Raw genomic sequence first — 20,894 nt, forward strand, 5'->3', positions numbered from 1 at the left:
CAGCGAGGAGCTTTATAACGCTGCAATGTCCCTAAACAAAGGCAAAACACCAGGGATAGACGGCCTCCCGGCAGAATTTTATCAAGAATGCTGGGAGATTTACGGAGAAGAACTTACCAATCTTATGAACGGTAATGTCTTCGATGAAAATAACGAGCTGTCATGGTCGCAGAGGACGGCGCTGATTAGTCTCCTTCCAAAAGAGGGTGACCTGACGGCGCTGCAAAACTGGAGACCAATATCCCTGCTGTGCGCGGATTATAAAATAATCACTAAAGCCCTCGCCTTGAGATTGTCTAAGGTACTAGAGAAAATTCTCGGACCGTCGCAAACTTGCTCGGTACCGGGAAGAAATATTTTCTCCAACATTTTCCTGGTCAGAGACCTAATACAGTACACTAACGATAAAAACTTAGATAGTGTACTGATTACAATCGACCAGGAAAAAGCATTTGATAAAATTGACAGAAATTTTTTGTTTGAAACACTTAAAAAGTTCAACTTAGGTGAAAAATTTATAACAGCAATTATGCAATCAATGAAAAATTCTAAATCAATAATAATTAACAACGGATACATGAGTGAACCTTTTAGTGTAAACAGAGGTGTTCGTCAAGGCGACCCTATTTCACTCATGCTTTATTGCCTGGCAGTGGAAACCCTCGCTCTAGAAGTCAGAAACAACCCTGACATAGATGGCATTCCTCTGCCTGGCACAAAAAACAATTTAAAAGTAATGCAGTACGCCGACGACACCACAATATTCCTGAGGAACCCGAAATCGATCCAAAGCGTTTTCAAAACGCTAGACGATTTCGAGGAAGCCTCAGGATCAAATATTAACAAAAGCAAAACCAAAGGTCTGGCGTTAGGTGGATTTAACCACATCCACTATGAAAACACGACCAGAATACTAAATCAAAAGCTGTTTAATATTAACTGGTGCAACGCCTCAGGCATTAAAATTTTAGGTATTACCTTCCACACCGACCTAGCATACACCGCTAGCGCAAATTGGAAGAAAGCCGTTGAAAACTTTAGAAAAAAAATCAAAAGTTTCAGATACCGAAACATATCTCTGAGGTGCAAGGGTATTTTTGTTAATACTCTTGCACTCTCTAAGGTGTGGTTCGTGGCCAACGGATTCCCAATTAACGAATTTACCGCCAAGCAAATCAAAAAGGAAATATCAGCGTACTTATGGCAGAGCGAATACGCGCAGCCCATAAAAAGCGATATCTTAAACCTACCAATAAATAAAGGAGGACTGGGCATTCTTGACACAAAAAAGCAAGGTTTAGCCCTCCGAACAAAACATATACTCCAAATAAAGGAGCAAGAAAACAATCACGAGTCATGCTTTATTCAAAACTATTATTTGGCGCACCATCTAGCAAAACACGCGCGACCGAACTACCCGCAATGGTTGTTTCTTACAAGAAACAACTTCCCCAAATCGCTAAACGAACCCCCATTTTACTATAAAGACGTCATTAAGAACATTAAGTGCGATGACAAAATTTTTGAAATTAAACCTAAAAGCGCAAAAAATATCCGCGCGTTTCTCACCAAAGCTGACGAAAACTTCAATTTAATAAAAATACAAAGGGCATGGGATACAATGCTACAAAAAAATCTTTCATGGCAAAAAATATGGGAGAAAAGCTTTGTATCTCACGCCATCGGACCCAGCAAAAACACCCTCTGGAGAGCCTTAACTAACTCACTTCCGACTCTTGAAAAAATTCAGAGTTGGAGGAAAAACAGAGGCCACGGAAACAATAATTGTAAATCCTGCGGCGCAGTAGAAAAAACAATGCACCCTTTTATCAACTGCAAAAAGGCTAGGTCTGTGTGGAAGGCCTTTATACCAACGTACGAAAAACTTTTACCAACAAAAAAATTTAATACTGTCCATGCGATCTTTCTAACAAACATCGAGCACTTGTCAAAGAAAGACTACACTGCGAAAATAGCAATGACTCTGGCTCACTTAATAACGTCGCGGTTATGGTGGGCCAGAAACATGAAACTTAAGGAAAACAAAAATATACCCTCGGCAAGAATTGCAGAGAGGATCAAAAAAGATATTAGAAATATATGGAAAGTAAACTATAACAAATACTTAAGAGAAAACAACGTGGAAAAATTCCACGACATGTTTTCTATAAACAACGCAATTAGCGATAAAAATAATCCTAATCTAACTCTTCTCTTATAAATGTCGGTTTTCAACCAAACAAGTAACATTATTTTTATTTTTTTTTATAAACGAAAAGCATGTCCCCAGCAGCCCCTGTGGGTGCGACGGACATGCGTATATTTTATAAATGCGAGGCTTAATGGCCAGCACTATATATTTTAAACAAGAAAACTACGAACATGTCCTGCAAAGCCCGGTGGCAATGATGGATGTGTGAATTTTTTATAACAGCCTGGGGTAATAGCCAGGCAAATTTATTTTAAACTCGTGATAATTTTGTTTTATTAACTTTTATTAGAATCCTGTTGTGGTTTCATTTCGATTTATTTTTTCGATTTTCGACTTTTCGATTTTCGTTTTTTATCTATAACCACAACAGTTTTAAATAAATAAATACATTTTTGCTAAACTCCTATAAATAAATAATAAAGAAACAAAATACTGTCTTAGAAAAGCAGAGAAAAAATATATGAAATCATTAAAATCTTTCCCCCCCCGCTTGTTGTAAATAGTCCCCTGATGTATATATTTATTAATGAAATATATGTAAATAAAGAAAAAAAAAAAAAAGTATCTGTTCTTATCAGTTTAATATCTGGTACGCCGGCACAGTCCGGCTCATATATTAATCTGATTTTTGGCATTAGGTCATGGGATCATAGGTTTACCTTGCCCTGACCACGGGTTGCCTCGGCTTTGCACTACTGCTGAGCGCGGCCCAGATTGGAAAAAAGAAAATATCTTCACTTTCAGAGTGTCTAACATCGCTAATGGTCTCAGCTGCTGCTGCTGATGATGCTGCTGATGATGACGACGACGAAAATGATTAGACGTTCTAATTCAAACCACAAGTACATTGTTGAAGACGGCGTCAGTCCGACTATGTCTGCAGTGTTCAGTTATCGCTTCTCGGCCTAATGGCTAAGATCAAGAGTGGTACACTCTGATTTATTAGTATTAGTACGAGCTAGTGGTTATATAGGGTATATAGAGTTTATAGGGTGAATTGAGATTTAAGGAGGGTGTTAGTGGTGTCTTGAGGGGGAATAGTATTTACAGTAATTTTGAGTACTGTTGTACGTTGTCAAAATCATTATGGAAGATTGTGTAAGCAATTGCCAAAATATTCTTGATAATATTCATGATCATTTAGAAATAGAATGTAATGAAAATAACGAATGTCGCTCAGGTTTGATTTATCCTGAATATATACAAAATACCAAAACCAAGTTTTCATATGCGCAAGCCGCAAAAGTTAATTATCCTAATCAATTCTTAAGACAACTTAATAAAACGTTATTATGTAAACTAGAATTAAATACGTCTATCAATGATGTTCTTATGGCTTTAGAAGAAAATGATCTAGACGGAGGTATTGAAGGCGTCCAAATTATACGGGCGGGAACAATGTTAGAAATAACTATTAAAAATGATAAAATAAAAAACAAACTTCTAGAACGAGGGCTAGACATAAACGGCTATCACCATCGTTTTTATAATTCCACTCCAACGAGAAATGTTAGTACTCGGGTAAATGTTTCTGTTTTAGGTCTGCCACTTGAGTATAAAGGCTGCATTGTCGGTAGAATTCTTGAGCAAAAAGGATATGGCAAACATATATACTCAAAATCCATTATGAAAAAAACACCAAAAAAAGGCACGGAATATTATTCTGGTATACTGGTTGCGGTAATGGACAACTTATACGAACCTATACCGAAAACAATAGAAATTGAAGGTTATACGGTTAGAATAATTCACACAGGGCAAGAAGGCAATCCAAAGATCGAAAATAAACTCACAAGTGTAACGGATAACAACAAGGGCAGAGAGACAAGCTTAAGTAAAACAGAAAAGATACCTTCAGTAAGCCCTTTAATTGATAGCAATGCCGATATAAATATAATCCAAACTGAAACATTAACTAAAACTGTAACAAATATTGAAAAGGAAAAAGAAAATGAGGAGAACCTGACTATAAATGAATTAAGTGAAATAAAAACAAATAATAACGAATCAGACGTAAAAGAAAAAGGTGCAGAAACTGATGAGACAATGCTTAATGAATATAACCATGATGATAACAACAGCGAACTAGAAGAGTCAAGCGATATGGATATGATAGGGTTACGAGACAAAAATAATAAAAGGAAAATAACACCACAAACAATAAAAAATCACACAAAACGATCTAACAGAGACAATAATCTATGTGGGAAGGTCTCCTACCAAAATCAAGAAAACCAAATAAAAATACAAAACCAAAAATCAAATAAAAATATAAATTTTAAAATCAAATAAAAATAAAAATAATAAAAGAAAAAATCCAAATAAAAATATAAAAGTCCAAAACCAAATAAAAATATAAAATTAAGAAAAGCAAACAAAAATAAAAAAATCCAAAAAATTAAAAAAAAACACTAAAATGGCTTTCAGAATTCTTACCATAAATGTAAATGGCCTAAATGCCGATATAAAAAGAAACAACTTCATGAACTTTTTTAAGGAAATGAACTATGATATTGTATGTGTTCAGGAGACGCACTGTACAAATGAAAAGAAGGACCTATGGAATAAAGAGTGGGAAAATAAAATCGGGGGATCTTCTATCTGGAACAACAACAGTAACAAAAGTTGTGGTGTCGCCATATTTACCAAACTTAAAACCATATTTCAGGAGGTAACTCAGGATGAAAACGGTAGAATCCTGGCAGTCACAATTAACTTTGAAAACACTGCAACCAGAATTATAAATATATACGCACCAAATAATCCACAGGAAAAAGAGAACTTTTTTAGCACTCTAAACAAACACACAAAATTATGTGACAATATATACCTCGCAGGAGACTTCAATATGGTAGTTGACCCAACACTAGATAGAGAAGGAGGTGACCTCTACAACCCAAACAATATCTTAGGAAAACAAAACTTAAATAGATTCTGTGAAAAATACAATCTTTCAGATACATTTCGAGTCCTTAATCCACATAAAAAAGAATTTACATACAACAGTCCTGATCAAAGTTTTTGCAGTAGAATCGACAGAATTTATACGATAGTGGAAAAAACAAAAAAGCATAAGGCCACAATAGTAGAAACAGGTTTGAGTGACCACAGAGGACTTTTGTACGAAATATTTATTGAAGCACAAAACAAAAGAGGGCCAGGCTATTGGCATTTAAATGTCACCCTTCTTTCTGACGTACGTTTTAGAGAAAGTCTAAAAACAAAATTCGAAAAACAAAAAACAAAAAAAGACGTATACGATAGCAAAAGCCAATGGTGGGACATGATCAAATACAAAATTAAATCTACTGCCATCGACCTATCCTCAAAAATACAAAAAGAAAAAAATCTGAAAAAACTAACCTTAGAACAACAAATAAACACAGAAATGCAGTCGGGAAAGCCAAATTACGAAATTGTTAAAAATCTTGAACTGGAACTAAAAGAGCTGTTAAGAAAGAATGGAGTTTTCATTCGAACTAAACAAACTATTGTCGAGGATGACGAATCCCCCTCAAAAACATTATTTCAAATGGAAAGAAACAATCAAGAAAAAAAAACAATAACAACGCTCAAGGATGGAGAAAGTACAATTATAGAAACAAAGAGTATACTTCCAAAAATAAGAGAATACTATAAAACCCTATACAAAAAAACAAATATAGCCAAAGAAAATCAAAGAAAGTTTTTATCCTGTATTGATAAGTCCTTGACAGACGACCAGAATGCTTCGCTTAACATCAGGTTCAGTAAAGAAGAACTTCATAATGCAACTATGTCACTTAAAAAAGGAAAGACTCCAGGTGTTGATGGAATACCTATAGAGTTCTACCAGGAGTTTTGGGATATTGTTGGTGAGGAATTCACAAACCTAGCCAACATGATCATATTTGATACCGAGGAACAACTTTCATGGTCACAAAGAACTGCTCTCATTAGTCTTCTACCAAAGGGAGGAGACTTAACTGAGTTGAAAAATTGGCGACCTATTTCACTACTCTGTAGTGATTATAAAATAATAACAAAAGCTCTGGCTTTAAGATTATCAAATGTACTAGATTTTTTATTCGGAACATCTCAAACGTGCTCGGTCCCGGGCAGAAACATCTATTCTAACATTTTTCTAGTTCGGGATCTCATTCAATATACCAATGAAAAAAATATCAAAAGCTTTATCCTGACAATTGATCAAGAAAAAGCTTTTGACAAGATTGATCGTAACTATCTAATTGAAGTAATGGAAAAATACAACCTCGGAAAAAACTTCGTAAATGCTATAAAGCAAACTTTGAAAAACAACCAGTCCTTAATTCTAAACAATGGATATATGAGTGAGCCCCTAAATATTGAAAGAGGAGTTAGGCAAGGGGATCCTGTATCACTGATGTTATACTGCTTAGCAGTGGAACCGCTTGCTATCTCAATTAGAAATAACCATAAAATTGACGGAATTCCACTGCCAGGTTCAAAAACAACTCTAAAAGTCATGCAATATGCAGATGATACATCAATTTTTATTAAAAACTCTTACTCAGTTAATGAAGTGTTTGAAACCCTTGACAGATTCGAAGAGGCGTCAGGATCAAACATTAATAGAGAGAAAACAAAAGCGCTAGCTCTAGGTGGCTTCAACTACCTTGAATACGAAAAAACGATCATCGCACTCAAACAAAAAAATTATAATATTCAGTGGTCAAATACAACAGGATTGAGAATTCTAGGAATACACTTTCACACTGACCTTGCATTCACAGCCAGCATCAACTGGAATAAGGCCTACGGCAACTTTGCCAAAAGGGTTGGAGGCTTTAAATTTAGGAATGTTTCGCTAAGATGCAAGGCTATGTTTATTAATACTCTTGCTCTCTCTAAAATATGGTTTGTGGCCAATGTTTTTCCGCTTAACAAACTACAAGGAAAACAAATAAAAAAAGATATTTCCAGGTATCTGTGGAATAGTGAATATGCAGAGCCAATCAAAAGAGATATCCTCAACTTACCCGTAGACAAAGGAGGTCTTGGAATATTAGATATAGAAAAGCAAGGTATAGCTCTGAGATTGAAACATATATTTAACATGAGAGAAAGTCAAAACCCTCACGAACTGTACTATTTACAAAACTTCTTTTTAGGATATCCTCTCAATAAATATGCCAAAAGACACTTCCAACAATGGCTATATCTCACAGAAAATAAATTTCCAAAATCACTTAATTTTCCTCCTTTTTATTATAATGATATTTTGGAGACCTTAAAAAGATCTGAAGATATATTTAAAATAAATAAAAAAACTGCAAAAAATCTTTACTGTTATATACAGAGGACACAAGAAAACACAAGCATTACGAAAATACATGCAGCCTGGGAAGCAAAACTGCAAAGAAATTTACCATGGTCATCAATTTGGCAAAGAAGTTTTAATTCATATGCCCAAGGTCCTTGTAAGAACACACTGTGGAGAATCTTAACAGATTCGATACCAACTCTAGAAAAAATACATGCCTGGAAAAGAAACCGTGGGAGAGGAAACGGTTTATGTAAATCATGCGAAAAAAAGGAGAATACCCTGCATCCTTTTCTCCATTGCAAAAAAGCAAGAAGAGTTTGGAATAGCATGAAACCAATCTACAAATCCCTTCTACCTAGTAGGGACTTTAATATAGTACACGTAATATTTCAAATTAACATCGAAGACCTAGTAAAAAATAATAAACTTGCAAAACTTATAACAACAATAACACATATAGTTACAACCGAGTTATGGAGGGCAAGAAATAAAAGATTAAAAGAAAACACAAATATAACAGCTCTCGCAATATTTCAAAATATTAAAAGCGAAATAAAATATATATGGAGAGTAAAGTACAATAAAGCCCTCAGGGAGAACAACATCACAAACTTCCACGAAACTTACTCAATAAACAATGCCATCAGTGTATTCGACCTAAACAACTTAATCTTTACATTTTAAAAAAAAAAAAAAAACAAACAACCAAAGAATAAACTCCCAAACTAAAATCGCAATAAAATAATCCATACCTTAATAATAAAAATAAAAAAATAAAAAAAATTAAAAAAAAAAAAAAAAAAAAAAAAAAAAAAAAAAAAAGGATCTGTCCTTATCAGTTTAATATCTGGTACGCCGGCACAGTCCGGCTCATATATTAATCTGATTTTTGGCATTAGGTCATGGGATCATAGGTTTACCTTGCCCTGACCACGGGTTGCCTCGGCTTTGCACTACTGCTGAGCGCGGCCCAGATTGGAAAAAAGAAAATATCTTCACTTTCAGAGTGTCTAACATCGCTAATGGTCTCAGCTGCTGCTGCTGATGATGCTGCTGATGATGACGACGACGAAAATGATTAGACGTTCTAATTCAAACCACAAGTACATTGTTGAAGACGGCGTCAGTCCGACTATGTCTGCAGTGTTCAGTTATCGCTTCTCGGCCTAATGGCTAAGATCAAGTGTAGTATCTGTTCTTGATTCTTGATCTTAGGCATAAAACTGAGCTAGTGATCACCTTTAGTGAGATCTACGTGCCTCATTAGTGATTGCTAAGGGTTTACCTTACCCCTTCAACGGGTTGCCGGTACGGCAATTTTAGTTTGGAGAGGTTTAGGAGAGATTGAGTTTTAGTGAGTATTGAGTGTTTTATGAGTGTTAGGAGGTCTACTGGCCTTCAGAGTGACAGAGAGTTTAATTATACCTTTAGTATAAACTAGTCATGGCTTTAAAAAGTCTATCAAGTATAACCTTACCGGACAGTAATGTCCAAAATAAAAGCTATGCTCAAGCAACAGCTTCAAAATCGACCGAGTTTAGTAGCTTAAAAAACACCTTGCTTAGTATTTTAGAGAAAAATATAGCTCAAGACGACATTCTTTCAGCGATTGAAGATGTCGGACTCGACAAGGACCTTGAAGGGTTTCAAATAATTCGAAATGGGACGACGATGGAAATAGTAATGAGAACAGAGAAAGCAAAACATTTCCTTCAAGAGAAGGGGCTTACTATTAATGGTCTACACCACCGTTTTTATAATTCCACTCCTACTAGGAATATTAGTAAGCGAGTGGCTGTGTCCGTGATAGGCCTTCCACTTGAAAAGAAGTTCTTTCCCGTCGGGAAAGCGTTAGAAGAGTTAGGCTATGGAAAACACATACATACTAGACCGGTGTTTAGACACACGCCTAAAAATAAGACGCCATATTATTCAGGGATAATAGTAGCTGTCATGGATAATCTTGAGCAGCCAATACCAAAGCAAATAAAACTGAAAGGGTACAATGTGAGAGCAATCTATACCGGACAGGAGGAAGCAGGAAGTGTACCAAGAGAAGAAAAACCTATCGAAGATTTAAATGAAAAAGCACAACCAAGTAAAGAAACAATCAAAGAAGTAGAGGAACAACCCGTAGATATGAGTATAGTTCAGAGTATTAGTGAATCACCCGTAGAGTGTTTAGTTTTAAAGTGCGAAAATCAAGAGTATACAGAAAAAATTGTAAAAGATATTCCTAATGTTACTAATGAAACTGAAGAAGTATGCACACCAACAAGTACCAAAAAAGTCAAACTATCAATTATTACCGAAACCATCACACATAATCAAAACAGACAAAAATCTAACAGTGAAGAAGACGTAGAGGAAGTAGTTAACATACCATCCGAAGAAATAAATTTAGAACAAACGATAGAAAACCATTACTATGATAATAGACACGTAAGAAAAGAAATCGATGTATCCGGAATTGAACTACCAAAAGAATTCGAAACCATGAGTTACCACGATTTATGGTGTTTTAACGCAAACTTCTTTAACGGTTTTAACAAAAATAGGTGCAGTGAAGAAGATCTAAAAAGGTATGTTCGCTATCGAAGAGCTGAGTACGAAAAAGAAAAACTTGAAAGACGACAGGAATATGAGGAACAAAAATTAGCAAAACGAAAGTTATATGAAGAAGAAAAAATAGCTAGACGGAAGGCAATGGAGGATGCTAAACGTGAACAAAATCCAAATCCAAAAACTTTTATAAATAACCGAGACGAATGGTATTGAAAAATGTCTCAGAAAAACAAAAATAAAAAATAAAAAAGCATTTAAATATACAAAAATAAACTCTAAAAAACTAAATAAAAATTATAAAACTATACTAAAAACCAAACAAATATCTACACTTATCTAAAAAATATATATATATATATATATAACTATATAATAAGTGGCTTTGTAGCTATATTAAATACCTTTAAGTAGGCAATAAAAAATACTTACATTTCCAAACAAATAAAATAAACCTTTCCTCTAGGATCCTGTGTAAGCCTGATATCAGCTGCAGGTAACCCTAGTCGTTAGAAAAAAAAAAAAAAAAAAAAAGTATCTGTTCTTATCAGTTTAATATCTGGTACGCCGGCACAGTCCGGCTCATATATTAATCTGATTTTTGGCATTAGGTCATGGGATCATAGGTTTACCTTGCCCTGACCACGGGTTGCCTCGGCTTTGCACTACTGCTGAGCGCGGCCCAGATTGGAAAAAAGAAAATATCTTCACTTTCAGAGTGTCTAACATCGCTAATGGTCTCAGCTGCTGCTGCTGATGATGCTGCTGATGATGACGACGACGAAAATGATTAGACGTTCTAATTCAAACCACAAGTACATTGTTGAAGACGGCGTCAGTCCGACTATGTCTGCAGTGTTCAGTTATCGCTTCTCGGCCTAATGGCTAAGATCAAGTGTAGTATCTGTTCTTATCAGTTTAATATCTGGTACGCCGGCACAGTCCGGCTCATATATTAATCTGATTTTTGGCATTAGGTCATGGGATCATAGGTTTAACTTGCCCTGACCACGGGTTGCCTCGGCTTTGCACTACTGCTGAGCGCGGCCCAGATTGGAAAAAAGAAAATATCTTCACTTTCAGAGTGTCTAACATCGCTAATGGTCTCAGCTGCTGCTGCTGATAATGCTGCTGATGATGACGACGACGAAAATGATTAGACGTTCTAATTCAAACCACAAGTACATTGTTGAAGACGGCGTCAGTCCGACTATGTCTGCAGTGTTCAGTTATCGCTTCTCGGCCTAATGGCTAAGATCAAGTGTAGTATCTGTTCTTATCAGTTTAATATCTGGTACGCCGGCACAGTCCGGCTCATATATTAATCTGATTTTTGGCATTAGGTCATGGGATCATAGGTTTACCTTGCCCTGACCACGGGTTGCCTCGGCTTTGCACTACTGCTGAGCGCGGCCCAGATTGGAAAAAAGAAAATATCTTCACTTTCAGAGTGTCTAACATCGCTAATGGTCTCAGCTGCTGCTGCTGATGATGCTGCTGATGATGACGACGACGAAAATGATTAGACGTTCTAATTCAAACCACAAGTACATTGTTGAAGACGGCGTCAGTCCGACTATGTCTGCAGTGTTCAGTTATCGCTTCTCGGCCTAATGGCTAAGATCAAGTGTAGTATCTGTTCTTATCAGTTTAATATCTGGTACGCCGGCACAGTCCGGCTCATATATTAATCTGATTTTTGGCATTAGGTCATGGAATCATAGGTTTACCTTGCCCTGACCACGGGTTGCCTCGGCTTTGCACTACTGCTGAGCGCGGCCCAGATTGGAAAAAAGAAAATATCTTCACTTTCAGAGTGTCTAACATCGCTAATGGTCTCAGCTGCTGCTGCTGATGATGCTGCTGATGATGACGACGACGAAAATGATTAGACGTTCTAATTCAAACCACAAGTACATTGTTGAAGACGGCGTCAGTCCGACTATGTCTGCAGTGTTCAGTTATCGCTTCTCGGCCTAATGGCTAAGATCAAGTGTAGTATCTGTTCTTATCAGTTTAATATCTGGTACGCCGGCACAGTCCGGCTCATATATTAATCTGATTTTTGGCATTAGGTCATGGGATCATAGGTTTAAGCTGGAACATTGTTTTTGGCTTGGCCATCAGCATCTTTACTCTTAGCTATATCTACTTTACTACTATCCTGTTCATTATCATCTTCATTTCTTTCATCAACTTGCGTTATTATCTTTATCGTTTTTACTAAATTTGTTTTCGTTTGCTGCCTGAAGTGCTATATTTTCTACTGTTATTTGTATTTCTAAATTCTTCTCATGTTCATTCGTTTCCTTTTCTATTCCCTTATCCTCGGTCGGTTTTTTAATAATGTTCTGATTTTGTGTTCCTAGAGGTGGTATAACTCGGGAATGCTCTAGGTGATTTGCAAACGAAATTTGTCTTCGTTTTTCTGATTTTTGTTTACTTTGTTTTGAGGCTTTCCCACATCTTGTCGCCTGTCCAGGTACCAGACCTCATACCCCATTCAGTTTTATGAACCTTGGGATTGGTTTGTCTATTTTGTCCATAATCGCAACTATGATACCGAGTGATGGAGCGTTTTGTTGTTTGGTGTTTTTTTAAATATAGTTTTAGTTCTAATATGTTTTCGTATCCGAGCTCTAAATTTACCAGCAGGATAGTTACTTTTTTCAATTGGTAACCCGAAGAAATAGAAACATACTTTTTACTAATGTTTCTCAATGAGAATAATACGGTAGAATCGGTGGTTTACACCATTAATATTTAATCCTTTTTAGAAAATAGTTTTTAGATTTTATCATTTTCATCACGATTCAATTATAAGACCATTTACCTTGGTATCCGAATAGGTATTTATCATATCCGGCCTCTTCAATAACAACAACTAAGAAATCGTTGTCGCTAATTTTAGCGTTAACCTTATAAGAATATTGTTGAGGGCGCTATAGTCGGTATGCGTCACTGGTTGCTGCTTGTGCCGTGGTATTTTGCAGCTTGAATAGAGCATTTGTTGGGCTGTAGCAGCCGCTATTTCTGTATCTTATTTCCATGGTATTTCTTGGATCTAATGTAGCATGGCAAATTTGTACCTGTATATATTATATTCACACCTTAGAGGCCAGTGAAAAGTGGGACAGAAAAAAGAAATATTCATGTCCCGCTTCTTCCCGTCGCCATTTGATTATTTCGATTGGTAAAAGCTCTTGAACATTTTTATGTCAATTAAGTGAGTTTATGGTTTTATCAGATTCTTTTTAATAATTTGGGTTTAAATGTTATATAAATTTATTTGTCCCTCTGCTACTCACACTTGTCCCACTTTATACCAATGGTATGGTTTCTCTAAAAGTAAAAATTTATATAAGTAATTATAATTGGCTGGAAACCTAAAGGAACTGAATTGGTGCCTAAAAAGAAGTTTTATTCGTAAAAACTTGTTGGTTAAGTCTTTACATCAAATAAATAAGATATAGCAACCTAGACAGCAAGCCTACATTGGCCTAACGTAATTTTTAACATTGACAAATTAATTCCATTGGGCCAACATTTAGCCGATATTTTTTTTTTGGCCTAATATTTCAACATTATCGGCTAAATATTTTAGGCGTAATAATTTTAATAGTATTAGCTAAATATTTTGCTTCAAAAATCTGTTTTTCTCTAATGCCGTTGCTTTGTTGAGCCAATATTCGGACAATGTAGTTGCGGACCATTTTAGTGGTATATTAAAAATTATAATGTTCAAAACTATCACTGTAATATTAAAGGCAGTAATCAAATTATTTTTGTGTAAGATCTTGCAGCATGTTACAAGATTGTATTTACAATTGACCATTGTACTAAGCATACGGAAACTGTTACACATAAAATTTAACTATGTGACATTTAAAATGTTTGATAAATCACATATTTGAAATGTCATGCAGTAAAAGCTACTAAAAAATAATTGTTTTTTTTGTTAATTTATTCATAATAGTTTAGACTTTAGGTTATAAAAGTAATAATAATACCTGCCAGCTGTACCTCATTCGTGTCATTATTTTAATGACACAATAAAATATCTAATGATTAGATATAAAATTTTATATTTGACTACTACAGTGGCATTGTAGATGTTAGAAGCTAAAACTTTACATTTTAAATATATTTCTTTTGTTTTTATTGTTTTTTGATTTTTTGTATTTGATTGTGAAATCCCATCTAATAACATATTAGCATAGTGTAAAACGTAATGTTACTAAAAACTAAACTCTACTTATGTCGGTCATTCTAATATTTGCAGATATTTTAATATAAGACCAATAACTAATCTATAAGAGTTAATTGAATTATGAGATTAACTCGAACTTGGGATAAGTCAATAAATAATGATTAAAAAAAATTCAAATCAAAAAACTTAATTTGAATTATGATTTTTATTTTTCCGATTTAAAAAGTAATTTAAATCAATTCAAATTGACTGATTTAAATAAATCTATTTAAATGCAAGATTGAACTTAGCAGAAGACTAAACTTCTGCTCGAGAGACAAAAGAAGGAAAACTACGAAAATGATCAGCCAAAATAAGGAATGACGAGTCAAAAAATTGTGTATACCTTGGTGACTATGATTCTTTAGATTATTTTAGTAATGATTTAATAATTTTATATAATAACCCAAGAACAGTTATTAAATTTTTGAATTTACCTGCAACTCCAAACTCTTTGCTGAAGTTCAACATATGCTCTGAGAAGTTGAATGAACATAATATATTAAATGGTAAGTTTTATTTAAAATGTCTTTTTGTCTGAGAATCGGAAATCTTTACTCATAGCTTTAACTTTTACAATTTTTAAAGACTTTTTCATATAAAACTGTCAAATTTTATACGGTTAATGAACATTTTATTGTACAAAAATTAACATGACTGACCAGAAAACTATTTTAATATAGGAGAAAACAGCGCCAAAAATTACTTGCAAATACAAAATATCATATAATATAATGCAATTGCCCAGAGCTAATAGTGAAGTTAAGATGCACATATTAAGGACTATAAAGATATTTTATTCATAAATATATTACATAACAAAAAAGGTGTATAATAAAAATGAGCCTAAATAATAAAGTTGGATTGTCTTATTTCAGCCAATTAAATAACTTTCTTTTGAAAGCACAAGGTCGTCGTGTTTTAATTAGCCTGTCAAGCATCATGAGTTTTCTGTTTAATTTCTACGCTTCTGACAGGCTTAACAAGTTTCTGTAAGTTTAATATAAAAACTAAATTATTAGCTTTAGAATGCAAGTTTAAAAAAACTAATAGAATTAATATAAGTGATAATCAAAGAATTTATAAAATAGGGTTTACAGAATTAAGTTAGCTAATATCACTTTTTGACCGATGTTTGTATGTGTACGTATGTATGTATGTAAGTATGTATGTATTTATGTATGTATGTATGTATGTATTTATATGTATGTATGTATGTATGTATGTATGTATGTATGTATGTATGTATGTATGTATGTATGTATGTATGTATGTATGTATGTATGTATGTATGTATGTATGTATGTATGTATGTATGTATGTATGTATGTATGTATGTATGTATGTATGTATGTATGTATGTATGTATGTATGTATGTATGTATGTATGTATGTATGTATGTATGTATGTATGTATGTATGTATGTATGTATGTATGTATGTATGTATGTATGTATGTATGTATGTATGTATGTATGTATGTATGTATGTATGTATGTATGTATGTATGTATGTATGTATGTATGTATGTATGTATGTATGTATGTATGTATGTATGTATGTATGTATGTATATATGTATGTATAAATATATATACATATAATGTGAACCTGTGTAACTCTAAAAGTTTTCTTTTCACTTTAGGTGTTACATATGGCAACAAAATAGGTATTTTATCAAGTGATATTGATTTATCAGATGTTGTTTGATAAGCTTTCATAGCACTTTCATAACTATTTTTCCAATAGCTTCTTATGCTTGTTCTTGATTGATTATTTTCAGTATTATTTTTAATTCACAGCTCGTCTCTTAAGAACTTATCTTCCTGCGTCCACCTAACACTGGGTCTTTTACTTGAAATCTTAACTTTTTACCCTGCATTTATAATTGTTTTGATGCCGTTCAGGCCATAACTCTGCAAGTATATACATGAAACTTTACCTGTTGACTGTCATAAACAAAGAATAAATTTGCAAATTCATCACTTCTGTACAAAGAGTGAAACTTTTTATGAATATGATCGAGGTACTGGGTAAAGCAAGTTGTTTCATGTGAAGTGATGAAAGATTTAATATTTTTTATTCTTAGAAATGTCAACACATTTCCATCACTTGATCAACAGATAAGACTACAACAGGCCGTTTTATATTGTTCTTTTCTAAATAGTGTTCGAACATTTGATATGCACTTAGAAGTGTACTATTATGTTGGCTACAATTATCGTTTGTGAAGATTAAGAAAAATGCAATTTGTGTGAAGAAAGGAGAGGGTTTGTGTGTATTTATACGTAAATCTTTATCATACAAGCTAAAAAAGGATTTATGCTCAACCAATAATGATTGTGAATCACTATGTGTGGAAATAATAAATTATAAAATGTGTACACTAAATCCTTTTCCCTTGTAGTTGTTGAAGCACATTGCAATATCTCTTTCAAAGGAAACAAAAAGATGTATAGCTACGCATTCCCTGTTTTTATTTATGATCTTTAGACAATTTTCCCTTTTTCAAGTGTAAACTAAATCATTTGAACTGCCATCAACTTGTTCAAACTAAGGAGTTCTACCTGATTGCTTTCTTATTCCTAAAACGTACAACATCGTCTTTGTCAGCTCTGGCTTGCATAAACTTTGGAAGCAACTAAATAAACTTCTGAGACTACAACACCAAAAAACTTCAAGTTTGTTTTTCATAATAATAATTTTCAATATCATAAAGACAAATTTTCACTCCTTTTAATATTTTAATCAGCAATGGAAACATTGCTGATTTTTAAAATAATTTTTACTATCATAAAGAAAAATGTTCACTCCTTTCAAAATTTTCATCAGCAATGGAAACAGGGAATGCCTAGCTATACATCCTTTTTTTTCCATTTAAACAGATCATATAAAAGTATTTTTATTTCTTAATCATGTACATTACCTAATCATGTTTTTAATATATAAGCAACTCTTCATCTCTGGTAAAAATAGATCAATATTCCTTCTCTCTACAATTTCAGTGACACCAACTAGTCTAAACCTATTACAAATGAATCTTTATTTGCTGAAACACTTAATCAATATTTTTTCAGTGAAGGTTCCACTTTATCGTCGAAAATAGTAACTACTGAAGTAAACTTTGAGTCATATTTTACTCTTAATAAGACCTCTGAGATGGATAGTTATGAAGTTACTGAATAGGAACTCTAAGATGGGTTATGATAATATTAGTAGTAGAGTAATTAAAAAATCGATAAAATTAGGTATTTATCCGGAGAAACTGAAAATTGCGAGGGTCATATGCCTCTCTCTCTCTGTCTCTCTCTCCCTCTCTCTCTCTCTTTCTTTCTCTCTCTCTCTCTCTCTCTCTCTCTCTCTCTCTATATATATATATATATATATATATATATATATATATATATATATATATATATATATATATATATATATATATATATATATATATATATATATGCATAGGACCCTCGCAACTTTAAGTTTCTCCGGATAAATACCTAATTTTATCGACTTTTTAATTACGTTACTACTTAAATATTGATTAAGTGTTTCAGCAAATAAAGATTTATTTGTAATAGTTTTATTTTCATAGCTTAGATTTATAGGAAGACTATTTCCGTCAGTTTGTTTCGTGCCAATTACTTCCCAAATTATGTTCCAAGTACTTTTTGGATCATTTTTATGTTTTATTAAATGCTCGGTATAATAATACTTCTTTGACTTTTTAATAACCATCTCAAAAACACGTTTATAATTTTTGTAATAGTTTCGTTTATAATTTTTGTAATAGTTTCATTCTTGAAAGATTTTTTTGAGAAACTTATTACATAATCGTTGCTTTTTTTTTGACGACATTATAATTCCAGACGTTATCCATGGACTTAATAATGTTGTTTTTCTTCACACATTTTGTAACTAAACAAAAAGCCATATTGTAAAGTTGTTGTAATTTATCAATAAACTTATCGTATGCCTCATCTGTGTTTTTAACATCAAGGAGGTCATCCCATTTCAAATCTCATAAAAGAGTATTAAAATTTTTCAATGATTTTTTACTTATATTTCGCTTATTTCTTTTTAACTTGTTGTGCATAGATGTTATCATATTTTTGTGAGATAAGAAATAGAGGGAAGTGATGTGAAACGTGGCATTTAAATATTCCTGTTTTGATTTTTGATTTAAACTCAGTAGTGATTATTTGATCTATAACTGTTGCGCTCTCTCTAGTTGTTCTTGTGGGTTTATTAATTAGTCGAATATGGCCTTTCTGGTATATGACGTAAAAGAATTTTTTTATATTTGTATTTATCTGACTCATATTCAGGTCAAGGTTAAAATTACCTACAAATTAAATGTTTTTATGTTTGCTAAATTTATTTTTAATTATGTTTTTAATATGATTTTCAAATTGTTTTAATGAATCATTGGGTGGTGAGTATAAAAGGTAAATGATTTTGTTTTTTGTGGTTATTATTATTTATTTCCGCACACAATGATTCACATTATTTATTATTTCCACACATAGTGATTCACAATCGTTATTGGTTGAACATAAATCTTTTTTTTAGCTTGTTTGATAAAGATTTACGTATAAATACACACAAACCCTCTCCTTTCTTCCCAGATCCTTTAAATTGATGAATCACTTTATAATTTGTTAGCTGAAAATTTGTATTTGTCTTGGTATATTTATTAGTGCACCATTTGTTTCGCAAGTTTCTTTTCGCAAAGGGTGATACGGAATTATTATTACTTAGTTTTTAGCGTATAATGCGCTACTGAAGGTAAATTTGGGCATGTGCATCTTCCGCAATAGCAACTTGAAATACAGAAGACAAAAATGCAAAATATTTCTAAGTTTTGGTTTACGGCGAACAATCCTAGTGTGGTAGCACTTGAAGTATGACGTTTTTTTTCAGCTGCTCTGCGTGCTAAACTTTAGTAAACTTTAAAACTATATAATAATATTTTAACGGAAGTAAATGTTAAAAATCACTTCCTTAAATTAGAAAAAAAAGTATATATATATATATATATATATATATATATATATATATATATATATATATATATATATATATATATATATATATATATATATATATATATATATATATATATATATATAAATATATATATATATATATATATATATATATATATATATATAAATATATATATATATATATATATATATATATATATATACATATATATATATGTATATATATATATATATGTATATATATATATAAAATATATATGTATATATATATATATATATATATACATATATATATATATATATATATATATATATATATATATTTTGCGTCTTTTTTTTTGCTTTTTTTTTTGCTTCTAGTTTGCGTTTGCGGCACAAGACGAGTAAGACGTATTCTTTTTTTGAGCATAACTTTATTTCCAATAAAAATTGAAATAAATATTAAAAGTATAGAAAATATTATCACAAGCAAACTAGATGAACAAAAAAAAAGTATACTAGCAGAAACGGAGAAACTCAAAGATCATGAAAAAAACTTCACTACAATATTAAGTTCGAACTTCAAAATATAAACAGCAAGGTTAGACAAAATGGACGTTGAAATAAACAATAACAAGTTAAATAGTAGAAGAGTTGAAAATAAAGTTGACGAAATAAAAGTCAGCATAAATTTCAAAGAGGAAAAAGCTAGGGATGAATTTATTTATATAAGAACAAAATACGATAATGAAATTTTGATGTTGAAAAAAAAATCTATTGACTTAGAAAATTGCTCAAGACGTAATAATCGATGACATAAAAGAAAAACCTGAAGAAAACTATAGTGATTGTGAGAAGGCTGTAAAAGACATCTTTAAAACAAAACTAAATATATTAAGTGAAGTAGTTGTGGAACGAGCGCACCGAGTCGGTGCAATTAAAAATAAGAAAACACCAAGATCAATCGTTTTAAAGCTTTTGAATTATCATGATAAAAATAAAATATTAAGCTCAGTAAATAAACTTAAAGGAACCGGCATTTATATTAATGAAGATTGTGCAAAAGAAACGATGTTAGAAAGAAAGAAGCTTTAGGAAGAAATTAAACGGGTACGTAACGAAGGTAAATTTGCAATTATTAAATTTGATAAATTTTATTGTAGAGATTTTAGAAAGTAAACGCGCAAAGTTTCGTTAAGCGAAGCGCTATTTTACCGATTTTAAATAATGACTAACTTAACAATAGATTTTGAAAAATTACACTTTAATGTTTTTAATCCAGCAAATGTTTTAATGATATTTCTGACGCTGATTTGCATTTTTTAACGAAAACAATTTTATTTCATCCTTTTTTGAAATAAAAACTTTTAAAATTGAACTAAAAACCTTAAAGAGTAACTTTACTGTAATACGCATTAACATAAGAAGTATAAATACCAACATGGATAAGCTAAAACATTTTCTTAACGAATGCAGTTATCTATTCAGTGTGATATATCTAACAGAAACGTGGTGTTCTAACGAATCATGCAGAATAAATTCAAGTTTAAAAATTCCTAACGACAAATTATTATCATCTGAAAGAAAAACTAACAAA

The 20,894-nt window shown here is 32.4% G+C and overlaps 3 non-coding genes and 5 pseudogenes across 3 annotated transcripts; all 8 read left to right on the forward strand.

Annotated features, from left to right (window-relative positions):
- The first annotated feature begins 2,728 nt into the window (after positions 1–2,728).
- Positions 2,729–2,930, forward strand: LOC136077284 (U2 spliceosomal RNA; annotated as a pseudogene).
- A 5,375-nt stretch (positions 2,931–8,305) lies between these two features.
- LOC136077420 (U2 spliceosomal RNA) lies at positions 8,306–8,478 on the forward strand (annotated as a pseudogene).
- Positions 8,479–8,652: 174 nt separating this feature from the next.
- LOC136077531 (U2 spliceosomal RNA) lies at positions 8,653–8,810 on the forward strand (annotated as a pseudogene).
- A 1,702-nt stretch (positions 8,811–10,512) lies between these two features.
- Positions 10,513–10,752, forward strand: LOC136077309 (U2 spliceosomal RNA; annotated as a pseudogene).
- A 174-nt stretch (positions 10,753–10,926) lies between these two features.
- LOC136077237 (U2 spliceosomal RNA) lies at positions 10,927–11,118 on the forward strand. The gene has a single exon (XR_010636957.1). It is a non-coding gene; the product is annotated as a U2 spliceosomal RNA (small nuclear RNA).
- Positions 11,119–11,292: 174 nt separating this feature from the next.
- Positions 11,293–11,484, forward strand: LOC136077498 (U2 spliceosomal RNA). Its single transcript, XR_010637086.1, has one exon. It is a non-coding gene; the product is annotated as a U2 spliceosomal RNA (small nuclear RNA).
- A 174-nt stretch (positions 11,485–11,658) lies between these two features.
- LOC136077177 (U2 spliceosomal RNA) lies at positions 11,659–11,850 on the forward strand. The gene has a single exon (XR_010636897.1). It is a non-coding gene; the product is annotated as a U2 spliceosomal RNA (small nuclear RNA).
- Positions 11,851–12,024: 174 nt separating this feature from the next.
- LOC136077272 (U2 spliceosomal RNA) lies at positions 12,025–12,191 on the forward strand (annotated as a pseudogene).
- The last annotated feature ends 8,703 nt before the right edge of the window (positions 12,192–20,894 follow it).

The sequence above is a fragment of the Hydra vulgaris genome, chromosome 02 (genome assembly GCF_038396675.1).
Source record: "Hydra vulgaris chromosome 02, alternate assembly HydraT2T_AEP".
In the NCBI taxonomy this organism is placed as follows: Eukaryota; Metazoa; Cnidaria; class Hydrozoa; order Anthoathecata; family Hydridae; genus Hydra; species Hydra vulgaris.